This window comes from Ursus maritimus, unplaced genomic scaffold, assembly GCF_017311325.1.
Source record: "Ursus maritimus isolate PB19 unplaced genomic scaffold, ASM1731132v1 scaffold_2, whole genome shotgun sequence".
NCBI lineage: Eukaryota > Metazoa > Chordata > Mammalia > Carnivora > Ursidae > Ursus > Ursus maritimus.
In genome coordinates, this window is record NW_024424452.1 from 73,517,803 (window position 1) to 73,535,274 (window position 17,472).

Sequence of the window (17,472 nt, forward strand, 5' to 3'; positions counted from 1 at the left end):
TTCCGAGTTTGAGTCTTGGAGGAGGTGCAGAAAGGAATAATCCCAATGTATAGCCCCGGTGTGTCTCCTTTTGGGGTAGCAAGAACTCTAACAGAAAACAAGTCGAAGAGGAGAGCTGATAGGTTTAAGTCACTGTGGGAAGACAAAGAGAACGGCTGCAAAATACCCAAGATTAGAAGGATTCAAAACCAGGAAGTTGTCCAAAGGAGACCGTACAGAGAGTGGTCCCACGAAGTGCATTACAAGGGAATCTGCAGGGAGGGGAGTGGGGAGTCTGGAGGTATTTAGGGATGAGGAGGGTGGGTCAGAGGTGAAGGTACAGGAAAAGGGGAGGTGTGGGGTTTGCACAGAGAGAAGTTAATGATTACCATGGTCTGGCAGTCCTGCGTCATGATCACTAAAATCCACTCCTTTCCCTCCTGGGCATACGCTAGACCACATCGCTCGGCCTCCCTTGCTGTTAGGTATGGCCATGTGACTGAGTTCTGACCAAAGGAATGTGGTAGGAGTAACACACGCCATTTCCAGAACTGAGCTCGAAAAATCTCTGACCTGATGCTCCCCTTCCTTCATCTGATGGCCCAAAGCAAAGGACGCAGCAGTGGATTCGGCTCGAGGGCCCCAGGAAAGGGATTGACAAGCTTTCCCTTAAAGGGCAGGATAGTAAATATTTCAAGCTTTGTGGACCAAGAGGCAAAATCAAGGATTTTATGTATGTACTTTTATAGCTATTTAAAAAATAACCATTTAAACAGGTAAAAACCATTCTTAGCTCATGGGCTGTCCAAACACAGGCAACAGGCTGGTGTGACCCACAGGTCATCATGCCCAAGGTGGTCATGGGGACCTGGGACGGGGTTGGGGGCGGGGGGAGCCTGGGTCTCTGAATGACTGTGGAACAGATCTGCCCTGCCCACTACTGACCGCACTTTGCATGGATGAGAAAGAAGCTTCTGTTACGTGAGCCCCTGTTATGCTGAGCACCCAGAGTAGGGTACACTGCGGTGGCCGATCCAGACTGATAAAGAGATGAGAGGGATTTGGAAAACAGGAAGGTGTGCACTGAAATCAGGTTTACTATTTGCTGTCTGCCAGACCCTGTACTGGATGCCTTACACGCGTTATCACAACTAACTTTCACAAACTAGGGGGTATGTACTATTATCATATGCATTGTACAGATGAAGAAAAAAGGTTGAGTGAATTTCTTGTTCAAGTCACAGAGCTAAAAAGTGTGAAGTTGGACTGGATCCTAAGTTACTCTGGTTCTGGCTTGTTCTCTTTAGCATTCTTACTATGCTGCTCCCAGGAATGGAATGGGTTGTTGGAGAATGTACTGTGTAGGGCTGAGTTCTGTTTACTTAATTATTTACCCACTCATTCATAATTCATAACTTGTCTAGATCCAAGAATGACGTAAGTAAGTTTTGTTAGTTAGGAGAACATAAACAAACTGACCCAAACTTCCAATTAGGAAACTAATATATGGTTGTAAGCCCGGGAGACAATGCCTCCCAGAATCTAGTTATTGCTGAAGTAAATAGAAGGGCTCTTTTGAGCAGTAAAATTCCAGGCACTAAGGTCTGGCAAGCCTCTCTCAGATTCTTGTCTCTCTCATTCTTCCCACAGTTCTAACAGATCTGGTCATCTGGTTGCAAAACCCAAAGCCATTATGTTTTTAGGAGAGCGAGGGGCTGCTAAAAGTTGTCATGCAATCCATGGTAGGACCTTACTGGCAACAGACCATTCGGTACGAGGACCACAAAAATACAAATGGCCCCATGTACTTCAATAGCTCCAGAAGTGATTACTGTATTATCAGGACAGTATAATAATTGATGTTCATAATGAAACTTGATCATTTAAAAAATGTAAAAACATCTATAACAACTCTAGTGTTAAAAAAATATACATTGGGGCTCCTGAGTGGCTAGTTAAGTGTCCAGCTCTCAGCTTTGGCTCAGGTCATGATCTCATGAGATCGAGCCCCGTGTTGGGCTCTGCACTCGGCGGGGAGTCTGCTGGAGATTCTTTCCCTCTGCCTCCCTCTCCCATTCTCTCTCTCTCAAATAAATTTTAAGATACACATTTTACCAAATATTCCATCAAACAGTATCAATTTAAAACTAGCACTGTGGGGCGCCTGGGTGGCACAGCGGTTAAGCGTCTGCCTTCGGCTCAGGGCGTGATCCCGGCGTTCCGGGATCGAGCCCCACATCAGGCTCCTCTGCTATGAGCCTGCTTCTTCCTCTCCCACTCCCCCTGCTTGTGTTCCCTCTCTCGCTGGCTGTCTCTATCTCTGTGAAATAAATAAATAAAAATCTTAAAAAATAAAAATAAAAAAAATAAAACTAGCCTGTGATTTTATAAAGATATGAAATGCCTGAAAAAATCATATGTATGACACTTTTCACTCTCCCAAAGGTGGGGAAAGCAAGAGATTATCAGAGAGGGTTATATATTGCAAACTCTGAAGCTAATGTGACTACTGCTAAAATTTGATGAGTTATTCTTATTGTCTGAGGAATATTGCAAACAGATAAAATTTGGGGAGGAAATGTATACAAAACCTATAATCTTGTATTCTTTAATGCGGTATATAAGCTTCTAAAAGCCGACTATCCTGATTGTTCATTTCTCCAAAATAAACTTGTACTTCAGCTATCCAGATACTTTGGGTGAAGTTAGTCTTTGGAAACTGTGGCAAGAAGGTATTTTTCAGGCTTGCCTACACCAGATAATTAGTACGTACAGAACCAACAAAAAGGATGAAAGACATGAATTCACACGCTGGTATTGTAAATGCCTCTGTTATGTGTTCAAATCCCTGGGACATATATACCATGTATCAACTGACAAAACGAATTATTGAAAACCCGTCCTAATGACATTTATTATAAAGAATACCTCTGAGTAGCAGTATAAAGAGTCAAGATAGTATAAAATAAAGGCAATGAAGAGAGAACCCAGGGTGACTTTTTGCAGCCAATGTTAGGCAAGTCACTGCAATACTTCAGGCCTCAGTTTCTCCATCTATAAAAGGGATGGATCTGATAGAAAAACCTCCATGGTTCTCTCCAGCTCCAACATGCTCCCTGACATCACATTGACCTTGATAACTCAAGGAGTAGTCCTTGCTTGGTAACTGTGCAGAAAATTGTGAGCTCTAAAATAAACCTAATATCTCTCTTCGGACTTACTTATGGGTCTTGGCTTTCTAAAATAAATCTAATATCTGTCTTTTGATTTATTTATGGATCTTGGATTTCTTTGTTTCTATCAACTAAGTCATTACATCTTTCAGGTTAAGAAATATTAATTATTATCCAATCCCCTATTTATTGAGATGAGGAGCCATGGGGTTTAGGAATTTGCCCAAGGTCACACCTGAGGGCACAGTCCAGACTAACCCAGGTTTCCTGACCCACCAACCCTCTATTTGCTATTCTATTACCATATGTTTGAGACAGTGTCTACATTTAAATTAGGAAATGTCAAAAGTCCACAAGCTTCTGGAGTCACCATGAGAAGCAAGAGAGCCAATTTATTTATGATGAAATAGAAGTTCTTTGAAAAAAAATTAATAAAACATTGTTTAAGAAGTTAAGTGCCTCCAGGGATAAGGATCTGGCCTCCTTTGCCAACACAGAGCTCAATGAAAATGAAGTCTTACGTGTAAATGTATTTTTGTTGAAGTTTTTCCATTGAGATTGAGGAGGGCAAACTGATTTAGATAAAATGAGAACTGACCTCAGCTGACCCAAAACTTTTGCCCAAGGCACAAAACAAAGCCCCAATCCAACTCTAGTCTCGGTTCAGGGAAAGGGCAGCAAAGGGGAGGGTGGGTAAGGATGGCGGCTGGGAAATAAAAACATTCGTATGTTCTCCCCTTCCTGACCAGAAGTTTCACTGCCAAACTGTCATAAGAAAGGTTGTTTATACAGACGTCCAGCCAAGATAAAACAAAAGTAGGAGTCAACTCATCGGATTTTTGACTTGTTTCCTAAAGAAAGAATAGTTAAGTGAATCTTCTAGATTTCTGGCTTCTTTTATTTTTTTATTTTTTTTTTTAAGATTTTATTTATTTATTTGACAGAGAGAGAGACAGCCAGCGAGAGAGGGAACACAAGCAGGGGGAGTGGAAGAGGAAGAAGCAGGCTCCCAGCGGAGGAGCCTGACGTGGGGCTCGATCCCAGAACGCCAGGATCACGCCCTGAGCCAAAGGCAGATGCTTAATGACTGAGTCACCCAGGCGCCCCTAGATTTCTGGCTTCTTAAATAAACACGTTTCTCCTACATCTCCTCCTGCGTCTTGAAGTGAAAAAGGTTTGTGCCTCTTTCCCAGGGAGGCAGGATCTGAAAAAGTTATTTGGTGTTCAAGTGTACCAATATTAAAAGCTGGGGCCCCACAAAGCCAAGGACAGCTACCTTGTAGACTTGCTCTCGGGTCGGCTGAGACAGAGGCGGGAAGTAGGGGAGCATCTACAAGACCATAGTCAGAACACAAACTGGATCCCAACAACTGTGGACGGACCTTGACATTCCCTGGTAGAAACTCAGGGAAGATTAAGATTAATCTATGAGAGTGAATCCGTAAGAGATTATGAAGAATTGTTTTTGTATTTTAAATTTATGCCATACAACTCTTAAGCTTTCCCCCGATCCTTACCTTGAGATGGCAGCAAGGACAGAAGTTTGGGTTGAGGGGCGCCTGGGTGGCACAGCGGTTAAGCGTCTGCCTTCGGCTCAGGGCGTGATCCTGGCGTTCTGGGATCGAGCCCCACGTCGGGCTCTTCCGCTATGAGCCTGCTTCTTCCTCTCCCACTCCCCCTGCTTGTGTTCCCTCTCTCACTGGCTGTCTCTCTGTCAAATAAATAAATAAAATCTTAAAAAAAAAAAAAAGAGAAGTTTGGGTTGAATGAACGGAAGTTTGGGTTGAATGGATCTATGTTTTGAATTCACGTACCATAGTTCATCTGGATTTTCTGGTTACCATTTGAAAGGCCAAAATAAATGATTTGGTCTAAACGTGTTTAGAGGCAGCAATCATCAAAGTGACTTTAGTTAATCCACTTAAAATACAGTTTGCATAACGTCACGCTGCATAGTGAACTGCACCTGCGGCCCCAGCCAGGGTGAAGAAAAGCAGGAAGTAGGTCCTAGACGTTCAGTCCTCCCTGCCCACTGTGAAGGCTGGTCTCTGTGGGGATGACTTGCATTTCGGGAGTGGAAAAGTAAACTTTAGAAGTTCTGGCTTGGGAGAAAGGGAAATAGGTACTGCAGACGTCTGGAATAGTTGTTTTCCCCACTAGCCCCTTCATTACCTGCACAAACAATTGAGTTTGTTGTATAATAATAATCATATCATGAACTAACTTCTGACGAGCGCTTACTGTGAGTATAGTGCCTACAGAAAGGCCCAGAAAAAAGTTACTTCAGTTATCAGTATGTGCTGAGCACTAATTCATGCCAGGGGTCGAGCACTGTAGGTACAAGTGTTACTCTGATTTGGCCCTGCCTTTGAGAAGCTTCTGGTCTACTGACTGGGAGATAAAAATGGTAGGAGCCCTGACCCTGAGAGCAGCCGGAATTGCCCTTGGAAGACATGTGGAATCCAAGGGAAGGCTAAGACTCACCCACCCCGTGAACGTCACCTCTCTGCCTTCATGAGGAAAAGGGAAGTGGTGGGGCAGACAAGATTTATATGGCACCTGCTACGTTCCAGGCAGGTATTGGGCAAGTCATGTGGGAAGAAGGACTCATTTTTTTTTTTTTTTTTTAGTTTTCTGTATTCATGGTCTCATTTAGTCATATGAGTTTAAATAATTGCAGATCCTCACAGCCAATTTTAATAATAACAACATGTGTTGTCTCAGCACTAAGGGTTCACATATATCTATTCACTTAACTCCATTAAGCACATGCGACTATAGGACTCATTTTGCAGGATAGAGAACAGAGACATAGGGAGTAGGGGGACGAGCTAGGTGCTTTTGTAAGGTTATGCAGCTGGTATACGGCACACCTAGGATCTGAATCCGGGTAGTCTTGCTCTCAACCGTATATGCAGGCACTGGCAAATCTGATATACTAACCTTAGTCTCTCTGATTCCAAAACCTGTTTTGTTTTTTTGTTTGTTGGTTGGTTTTTTTTTTTTTACAAAGCACATTTATGTCTATGTAAAAGATACATGTATTTAATTACAGTGATTTTGGTTTAAAATAAGAAATAACTTTTGGGGGCACCTGGGTGACTCAGTCAGTTAAGCAGCTGACTCTTCTGCTCAGGTCATGATCTCATAGTCGGGGGGTGGAACCCCACTTGGGGCTTCCCACTCAGCATGGAGTCTGCTTCAGATTCTCTCTCTTTCATGTGTGCATGCTCTCTCTCTCAAATACATAAATAAGTAAATAAATCTTTCAAAAAATAAAAAAATAAAATAAAATAAAGTAACTTTTTAACAAAAAGAATTGCCCCCAAGGGAAAGAGATTTTAAGTAGTGAGTCTCTTGTCACAGAATGTGTGGAAGCAGAGTCTAGATACTCAAAGACACTGTGAAAGGAAGCCTAGCATTATAACAGGGGGTCAGAGGATTAAACTAAATGACTCTAGAGTCATTTGAAATCTCTGAGTCCATAATGGAGTAATGCAAGTAACCCTTAGTAAATCACAATTTGGATTTTTCCCACATAGTTTTCAATCAACCAGCTTGGAATCTTTGTAATTTCAAAATAACTCCCTAAAACAAATGTGAAAATTCTTTCCCAAACACTTACAGTATTATTTCTAACAGTCTCATAGCAGGGGCTGGGCTTATGGGAAAGCAAGCGACTTCTGTTCTGCACTTGAAAGCTTCTACTTCTCTCCCTAGTCTACTGAGCCCTGGTGTTTGGATGTAATCACCGCTGTTGCCTCCTACCCACTCACCCCTTGGCCTTGACCATTCTTCCTAATAGAATTCTAATTTTGTTCAAATTTTGAGTAGCCAGTTTTTCAGGGGACACCAAAGCCATAAGACGTTAAGTCTTGACTGGTTGAAGTCAAACATGCTTTTGGAAAGTGATTAGTTTAGATATGGGCATATGGCATGATGCTGGCTGAAGAGAGGTAAGGAAATCTGTTGGTGAGGCTCTGGGAAACTTTTTCCCACTCCTAAAAAGGGACACAAGTTTAATAGTTTCCTTTTCTGCCTCTGGATGTTGTCACCTACAATGAAAGCGCCATCTGGTACCATCAGGGAAGCCAGCCTAAGGACAAAGCAAATTGCTGTAGCTGACGGAGTAGAAAGATGGATGGATACTCGGTCCTTGATGACATCACTGAGCTGCTAAATGAACCAGCTTTGGAACTCCTCTATCTTTGGGCTTCTTAAGAGAGAAAAGAAACAGCCTGTTGTTTACTGGTTTTTGGTTTTTTGGGTTTTTTGTGTGTGTGCCTTTGGGCTTTTTTTTTTTTTTTAAACTTGCAGCTGAAAGCATCCTATAAACTGAATGACCATATTCAATCATAGAGTTTAAGCATTGCATCTCTAAGAATCTTATCATAGAACCCCATTACAGAATTATTTCTCTAGCAAAGCTATGAAATAAAAAATTACAGTAAAAATAACAAAATCATTGTAATTATTATTATTATTATTAAGCATCATGAAAAGCATGGGTTTGGGAACAAAATAGATCTAAATTTAAAAGTCAGCTCTTGGGGCACCTGGGTGGCTCAGTCATTAAGCGTCTGCCTTCGGCTCAGGGCGTGATCCCAGGGTCCTGGGATTGAGCCCCGCATCGGGCTCCCTGCTCCGCTGCCTCTTCCTGGGCCTGCCTCTTCCTCTCCCACTCCCCGTGCTTGTGTTCCTTCCCTTGCTGGCTATCTCTCTCTCTGTCAAATAAATAAATAAAATCTTTAAAAATAAACAAATAAATAGAAGTCAGCTCTTTATCTTGCCAGGTTGGTGATCTTGGGAAAATTATTTAACCTCTCTGCTATGGACACCTTGTATTTTAAAGGGAAGACATATAACGTGATTTGTGTTGGATGAAATGTGATAATGTACATAAAGCGTCTGGAAACAATAATTTTCTCATCTATAAAATTATAATAATAAAACAGCTCATATGATATATGTAAGAATTAAGAGAGACAATGAATATATATAATTAGCACTTTATACATAATTACAATAGGATGGAGTGACTGAATTACTCAGGGAATGGAACGACAGCACTGCTTTCTGATGAGGGCCTGGGAGACATCACCGGAGCTCTGCTGTTCAGAGGAGTACACGCAGGAGGCCTAAAGACAGCCTTCACCTTCAGTATTTGGCTAGGCGCTAACTCTCTTTAGAATTAGAAAGTTGGAAGTAAAGTCCATCTTCTAGACCCATCAGAATTAATAGGCCAGGTGAACTATCATAAAAGCACTTCTTCAATAGATCTTTAGCTCTTTCTGAGTGGTTCTTCTCTTGCTTTCTTCTCTATCCTTCTCTCTTTCTCACCCTCTCTCTCTCATTAAATGCCTACTTTTAGTTCTGAAGAACTTCTTCAAAGGTTTTATATCAGTTCCACCAAAAGGAAAAATTAAGGTTGATTATCTTAACTTTGGTCTCAAGCCAAGGCCAAATAGGCTTTTCTCCGAAGAGCGCTGGCATTTGAGATTCTACTGATGAATGCCAGCAAGTCTACCAACCTGGGAGTTAGAGTTTCTACTAAGCGCTTGAGTTGTGGTGACTTTGAAAAGGCACTTTACTTATCGGGACCATCATTTCCTTGCCTATAAAACAAGAGAGATTGCATTAAGTCCCTTCTCTGAAATCAAAATCACCACTAGGGCTTTCCTTGTGACTAACCAATCCCATCTGTCTTTTTCATCTTTATATATAAAATAATGTCTCTCTGCACAGCTATCATATTGTATAAACTTCTCCCTTGCATATTTTTGCCATGCCCAGATGACCCAGGATGATTGCCAAACTCATTTTCATTTCATCTTTAGTACACAGTTAAACTACATTTCTTGGCCACCTTGCAGAGGTGGGGACACATATCTGAGTTCTGGTTTGTGTAATGTGGGTCAAATTGATATAACACTTGTAGGAATGGTCATAAGAACAATTCTCCACCTTCTCTGTCCCTTTCTTCACGTGCTGGTGGAGCTGAAGATGTCGTGGGGCCACATGATGGAAACAGTGTGTCCCACCTCTCTACCCACCCCCACGCCCAACCTCAACCCTGCCACTCCTCAATGGAGGTGACATAAGTGACATATTGTGTTAAGCCACTGAAATTAGGGGGTATTTTAGTATACCATTTGGCCTTCTCTGACTGTACAACCCATCTATACAGGGTCTCTTTAGACAAGAGGTACATATTGTCTTCCTTTAAAAAATAAGACAGGGCGCCTGGGTGCCTTAGTCGGTTAAGTGTCAGCTTTTGGCTCAGGGTCCTGGGATCAAGTCCTGTATCAGGCTCCTTGCTCCGTGGGGAGCTTGCTTCTCTTTCCTTCTCTCTCAAATAAATAAAATCTTTTTTAAAAATAAAAAATAAGGCAGATTACAGGGCCAGTTAGAGGATTTGGATTCCACAAAATGGTCATAACATGTTATTTAAAGAAATAAAAACAAAAGGGGGAAAAGTAAAGACAAACTCTCTTAGATTAAAAAAGAGCTCTTTTTTTTTTTTTTTTTTTTTTTTTTTTTTTAATGTCAATGTTTTCTCTGCAGTTAACAGTGTATTGAGTCTGGAAGCCTGGAACTAAGAACTAGAAGGCCATAGTCCCTCCATTGCTGTTCACTGGTACAAATGACTTCTGTGAGAATCCTAATATTGAGTGTTTTGTGGGTCTGAGAGCTGGAATGGGTCTTAGATGCTCTTCTATTCAGGCCCATCTGTGTTCCATTTTATTGGCCCATTTTCCACTAGGCTATCTACTTAAAGAGACTGGTAGCTTCAGTCTTAAGTCATCCATACAGCCAGCAATCCTAACAAAAAAGATCAATGTTTTATCTCAATAGTTCAAGCAAATCTTGAAATTACATCTCATTGGCCTGGCTTGAGACACATGTGCGTTCCTGAATCACTGTCCTTATAGCACAAAGCTCAATCCTACAACCCTGGCTGCCCCCTCCAATGCTTCGTACTCTTCTCTGTACTCAGCCCAATTTATACTGAAATTATCAGTAGTTTTGCCCTAGAGTATAGACTCAAAACACATCAGACTTATGCAAAAAAGGGAGAGGGGTTGTTGTACCCCTTCCTAATACCGTACACAAAAAATTAACCTCAAATTGATGATAGAGCTAAATGTAAGAACTAAACTAAAAAACTCTTAGAAGGAAACATAGCAGTATATCTTTGTGACTCTGGGTTGGGCAAACCCTTCTTAAATATGATATTTAAAAATATATATATATGTAATATCAAAAGCAAAAGTGACAAAAGAAAATATAGATAAATTCGACCTCATCAAAAATAAGAATATTTTACTGCAAATGATACCCTGAAGAAAATGAGCAAGAGCCCACAGAATGGGGAAAAAATGTGGAAATTATACATCCGAGAAGTGATTTATTTTCAGAATATATAAATTTCAGAATATATAAAAAATTCTTATAACTCAATGATAAAAGATAAATAACTCAAGAAAACACAGCCAAAAGATCTGAATAGACATTTCTCCAGAGAAGATATACCTATGGCCAATAAGCTCATGAAAAGATGCTTAACATCATTAGCCATTAAGGAAATTTTAATCAAAATCATAAAAGATACCACTTTACAATGTCTAGAATCACTAAGACAAAATAGTAACAAGTATTGGCAAAAATACGTAGATGTTAGAACCCTCATACATTGCCAGTGGGAATGCAAAGTGTGGCAGCCACTTTGGAAAACAGTTTGATGGTTCTCAAAAATTAAGCCTAGCGTTACCACATGACTCAGTAATAAGTCATAAGTATAACCCTAAAGAATTGAAAATAGGTACTCAAACAAATCCATGTATACTCACATTCATAGCAGCACTATTCTCACTAGCCAAAAGGTGAAAGCAACCTGGATGTCCATCAAATGATGAATGGATGCCTAAAATGTGGTATATGTAGACAATGGAATATTTGACAATAAAAAGAAATGAATAAAAATCATGCTACAACATGGACAAATCTTGAAAACGTGCTAAGTGAAAGAAACCAATCACCAAAGTCCACATATTGCATGGTTCCATTTATTGAAATGTTCACAATAGGCAAATCGATAGAGACAGAAAGCATCTTAATGGTTGACGGGGGCTGGGAGGGGGATGGAATAAGGAGTGACTATTAAAGAGCATAGTTTCTTTTGGGGGTAATGAAAATATTCTAAAATTAGATTATGGTGATGATTGCACAACTCTGTCAATATATTAACCTCATTGATTATAAAATTTAAGTAAGTGAATTGTATGCAAATTAAGTCTCAACAAAACTGTTTATAGAGACACATAATGGGCAAATGACTTGAGTAGACATTTCTCCCAAGAATATCTACAGAGGGCCCATAAACACAAGTAAAGATGGTAGCACCATTGGTCATTAAGGGAATGCAAATCAAAACCACAATAAGATACCCCTCCATACCTGCTGGGATAATTATATGAAATAAAGAGAAAATAACACGTGTTGGTAATAATCCGGAGAAATAAGATAACGTACTTTGCGGGTAGGAATGTAAAATGGTGCAGCCATTGTGGAAAATAGTTTGGCGGTTCCTCAAAAAGTTAAACATGGAATCACCGTGTGACTCAGGAATCCCATTCCTGGGTACGTACTCTAGAGAAATGAAAACAAGTGTCCACACAAACACTTGTGCACCAGTGTTTTAAGCAGCGTTATTAATAATAGCCAAAAGGTGGGAAAAAACCAAATGCCCATCAAGAGATGAATGGATAAATTGTGGTATATACGTGCAGTAGAATATTATTCATCCATAAAAAGGAATGAAGTATCGATACATAATACAAGAATGAAAGCATTACGCTAAGTGAAAGAAGTCAGATACAAAAGTCACAAATTATATGATCCCTTTTGAATGAAATAAATATCCAGAAGAGGCAATCCCACAAAGACAGAAAGCAGATTAGTGGAAGGGGAATGGAGAATGATCACTTAACAGATATTGGGCATTCTTTTGGGCTGATGAAAAAGTTTGGAAACTAGAAAGAAATGGTCGTTGTACAACACTGTGAATATACTAAATGCCTCTGAATTGTCCACTTTAAAATAATTAATTATATATTATGTGAATTTCACCTCAATGTTTAAAAAACACATCCATAACACAAATTCTATCTTTTCTTTCAGAGGTCTACCCATAAACAGCAGGACAAAATCCCCACTACTTATTTTGGCATTCAAGGCCCTTTATAACTTGTCCTAAACTTATATCCACTATCCCACCATCCTAGATTCCACACTCCCCCCAAGTCCTCCAGCCTGATATCGTCTACACACATGGCTCTTCCGTAACTTTGCTTTGAGGTGCCCTTGCCTAGCAGACTGCATATGCTATTCTGCTTCCCCAGCTAGACTATGAGTCTAGGCCAGATACATCAAATTCATCCTCACATTCCCAGAGTCTAACCCTGAGACTGGTATTTAGTGAGCACTTAATGAACATTTGCTGAATTAAATTGAATGTGTTCAGAAACCCTGCGGAAAATCTCCCAGAATCCCTCGGGGATGGCGAATGCGTGTGCAGTGAAGAGGTGGAAGGAGGCAATTTCCTAGAATTAGAAATTAACCTATTGTGGGGCACCTGGGTGGCTCAGTCGTTAAGCGTCTGCCTTCAGCTCAGGGTGTGATCCCAGGTCCCTGGGATCGAGCCCTGCATCGAGCTCCATGCTCCGCTGGGAGCCTGCTTCTTCCTCTCCCACTTCCCCTGCTTGTGTTCCCTCTCTCAGTGGCTGTCTCTCTCTCTGTCAAATAAATAAATAAATAAAATCTTAAAAAAAAAATTAACCTATTGTGTTAAGAAAACATTAGAATAGATATACTGTTCCTTTCATTTGCCTTTAGGAAAATACAAAACAAAAAACAAGGAATGTTGAAGTGCAGTGAATATTCTCAAAAGGTTTATGTTTTATTAAATTAGGGTCGGGAAGAAAGAACGGGCACAAAGTAGGTGGCATAACAGAAATCTTTGCAATTTGGTCTTGGAGGAATGACCACACCTGAAACACCCCAGGGCTTTTCATGGACCTCTATTCAATAGAGGGAGGTGAGGGGGAGTAGATGGTAGGCAAAGGGGAAATGGATCCGAGCTGGCCTTCTGTCAGTGCTGCCATGCTGTGGTACAGAATTTATCCAGGGCAGAGCTGAAGATCTTGGCCATGTACGGGTGACCCTTGGACAACATGGCGGTTAGGCGTGCGAACCCCGCACGCAGCTGAAAATCTGCTTCTAATTTTTGACTCCCCCCAGATTTAGCTACTCATAGCTTACTGTTAATCGGAAGCCTTACCAATAACACAGACAGTTGATGAACACATTTGTGCATGTTATGTGTACTGTATCCATATTCCTACAATAAAGTAAGCTAGGTGAAAGAAAATGCTATTAAAAATCATAAGGAAAAGAAAATATGTTCACAGTTCTGTGCTACGTTTATTGAAAAAAAAAAAACCCATGTGTAAGTGGACGCACACAGTTCAAACCCATGTCATTCAAGGGTCAACTGTATATGGGGGTTGAGCCTGGGGTAAGAGATTGAAAAGACCCCCTGGCAGAAATGAGGTCTCCCCTTATTTAAACATGTTACTGGAAGGTTATCCGGTGCTTCTGATAGAACCATCCAAACCCCTCAGCGTTGAGAGTCACGTACACAATGAGTGTGGGAATGCTTACAGGCAACAACGGTAACAACAGCTACCATGAAATACCCTTGCACGTTCCCGTTAGTGTTCTGGCTGAGGAGGAATGCTGAAATGAGTCAACAATTTTTAACTACAAAAGTTCATAGCTTACTGAGACAGACAAATCATTCACTCAGTGCTAAGTGTCATTGCTGACTCACGAGAAAGGGCGGTGGGACCCTCATGCCTCAGTCGTTTTCTCTGTAAAATGGGAATCAGAATTCTACGCCATCTTGATTCAAATAGTGAATTAAAAGAGGTGGGCCCTGAAGGGCAGAAGTTTCTTCTATTTCCCCATAAAACCACAGCAGCCACTCAGCTCTAAAAAGAAAAATCTACTTGGGACAGAGATGTGTGGTTTATTGATCTCTGTACCTCCCCAAACCGTATTGTACAGGGAGGTACAGATCTCAGTTTATGGAGTCTAACCAAAGCAAGGAGAATGTTTTGTACGTCAAAGACTCCTGCCGAACACCAGACCTGGCAGAGGCAGCAGGAATGCAAGATTTCACCCGCACCCCACCAAAAATGCAACTCCCAGCCTAAAAGTAGGGAGCTACCCCAAATAGAAAGTGGTAGATAGAAACTCTCTACTCATAATTTGTCATCAGGGGCAGAGAAAAAAACAAAAAACAAAAAACAGTCAAAAACCGTGGCACCTTGAAGACAAGCCTCTAGAAGGGTTGGTTCCTGGTAGAAGAATACCTCAGTCATACACAGACTTGCAAAAAATGGTCAGAAAGCTTGCCCATTGATTTCATCAGAAACGAATTCTTCTGGGTGAGATGGGTCCGAAAGTCAAACTCCAATCCCACCTAGGAAAGGCCTAATAGTTGTATAGACACACACCCTGATATTTTTCAAGGTAAGTCAAGTTGTAAATAGTGCATCCCACATGCATCACGTGTTCTTCCCTGAAGTAAGATTTAGAAAATGAGCCAGCCTGGGTCGTGTCCCTGGTGAACTGAGAGATAGGAAGATACCCACTTTCCAAATCCTTGAGACCTCTATCAGATAAGTCTGATGCAGGCTTGATAGGAAGCAGTACAGAAAATCTACTCCAGGCAGATCCCAACGCTGTCTACTTCTATAAGGATTTACGTACCACTGCCCTTATATGGAGCCCGGGGGAGCCAGGCTGGCCTCCACAGAGAGGAGGGGATCCTTTGGCTCTTTAACCCAAGAATACACTAGAGCAAGCCATGCCCACACTCCAAGTCTGGCCCTTCTGGATCTTATCACGACGTATGCTAGTAGAGTCATGGAGAACTGAACCGAAGAATAAGTATTTTAATGTGTTTTTAAAAGAATAAAGACAAACTTACTCCAGAAAAGTCCAACGTGTACAACTATGAGAAAACTCCACTATCTGGGAATGTAGTTTAATTGTCTCCTTGACCCACCCCATCCTTTACCCTCCATAGAAGGTGATGTGAGGCTTTGGTGTGGGTGGGTGGGTGGTATAGGCTTTGAGATTCCCTCCTGTTTAGAGGGGATGCCCAGAGTCACCACTGCTCAGTATCTCTGCTTACCCTGGGATGAGTCCGGCAGCATTTTAAGGGATGCGAGAAAGACTCCTTCCCCTTGCCCTCTCCCTTCCTGCTGGGGTGAAGGTGACATTCTCTCATAGGGAATGAATTACTTCGCGTACAATACGGCTGTGCATATGTGCTTCTCTTTAAAAAGCAAATACTCATGGAACCATAACATGGGAGTGACTTAACTCCTTGCAAATTCTGTTCTTAGGTGCTTCTCTCACTGCAGAAGAGACCAGGTCAACAGGAGTTAAAATGATGCCCAAACTGAGGGAAGGATGGCAGGTCTGGAAAGGGTGACGAAGCTCTCCAAATATGTCGTAGTTCTCTTCTTTATAGGAGCACAAGGAGGGGAGATGTGAGGTCTGACTAAATGTGGTTTGCTTCAGCTGTATAATCAAATCTGACTCTAATATTTTGATAGAGGACTTGATAGACTAATATATAATGAGATTTCTTATTCATTTGAAGCAACTTTATTTTAAGACCTGTGGTAGACAGGATTCTAAGATGGTGCCCAGTGTCCGTTCTCCTTGTATCATCCCTCCCGTTTGGAGTGGTGGTAACCTGTGAATGCGAGCTATCACTCTCCTGATTCTATCACCTTACATGGCAAAGGGATCTTTGTTGTTACCAATGCTGCAAATGAGTTGGTCGGATCCTGGGAGGGGCTGATCCCTTTAGTGATTAAAAGCAGATTTATTTATTTATTTTTTAAGATTTTATTTATTTATTTGACAGAGAGAGAGACAGCCAGCGGGAGAGGGAACACAAGCAGGGGGAGTGGGAGTGGAAGAAGCAGGCTTTCAGTGGAGGAGCCTGATGTGGGGCTCGATCCCAGAACGCTGGGATCAATCCCTGAGCCGAAGGCAGACGCTTAACGACTGAGCCACCCAGGTGCCCCTAAAAGCAGATTTAAAGCTACGGAGTTTCCTCTGGCCAGCTTTGAGGGAAGGCAGCAAACGGCCCTGTTGTAAGCTGCTTACAGAGCAGGGCAGGGGTTTCCGGTGGCTGAGAGTGGTCCCCGGCTGATAGCTAGCAAGAACACACGGGCCTTATCCCATAATCACGTGGGAGTCAGTTCTGCCAGCAGCCTGAAGGAACGTGGACAAGGACCCCCCCGATGACAGGCCAGCCCCAGCTGACCCCTTGCTAACAGTCTGTGAAGCCTGCGCAGAGGGTCTGGTTGAGCTGTACCCAAACTCCTCACCCACGGAAACTGGGAGACAGCAAACGCCTGTTGCCTCAGCTGCAAAGTTTGCGGTAATTGGCTCCCACGGCAAGAGAAAACCAAAACAGGACCAATATTGTCCAATTCTGCATAGGGCTGTTTTTGCTGAGAACTACAATGATGCTAAGTTACAACTTTCAATGAGAAGACAGTTTTTCATTATCTGGGTATCCAAAGCATCAACGTACTTAAACCTTTTTGTTTTTTTGTCCTTTAGCAGCAATGAAACATTGACTTTCCTCACTCCGAAAACTCAAAAATAGCTGAACAGATATTCTTTAGAACTTTCCAAAAATAAAGATTTTCTTCAGGGCTGAAATCAGTCTGGGAAATGTTAATCTGGAAGGAAAAAGAAGCTTAAGTCGTGTAAATAGCTCAAAATAGGCTATGTGGTTCTGACCTATGGGGGCTCTGGAGAAAGTTGCTCATTGTTTAGAAAAGCAGAAATATTTGATCACTGTGGTTGCATGCAAGGTACCAGAAGAAGCCATGGGCTTGGTGTTATTATAGACACTCCAAAGAGTAGATGAAGGGCCAAAGACGGAACCTCAACCAACAGGTGGTCCTTTCGTCCTTACTAAATGCAATTCCAAAACATACCTCTTCTATGGCTTTGAATAGGAGTGTGATCAAATCAAAATAACTAGAATATACTCTTGCCATTTCTAACTCTTCAGAAAGTCAGTCCGTTAACCTTCCCGGGTCCAAGTTTCCTCATCTCTAAAAGGAATATTTAGCCCGATCTCTGGGTCGTTTCAGCTCTGTGATTTGGTCACAAGATGCCTCCATCATTTGATCTCTACCCAGTTTGTCAGTGTTGCTGT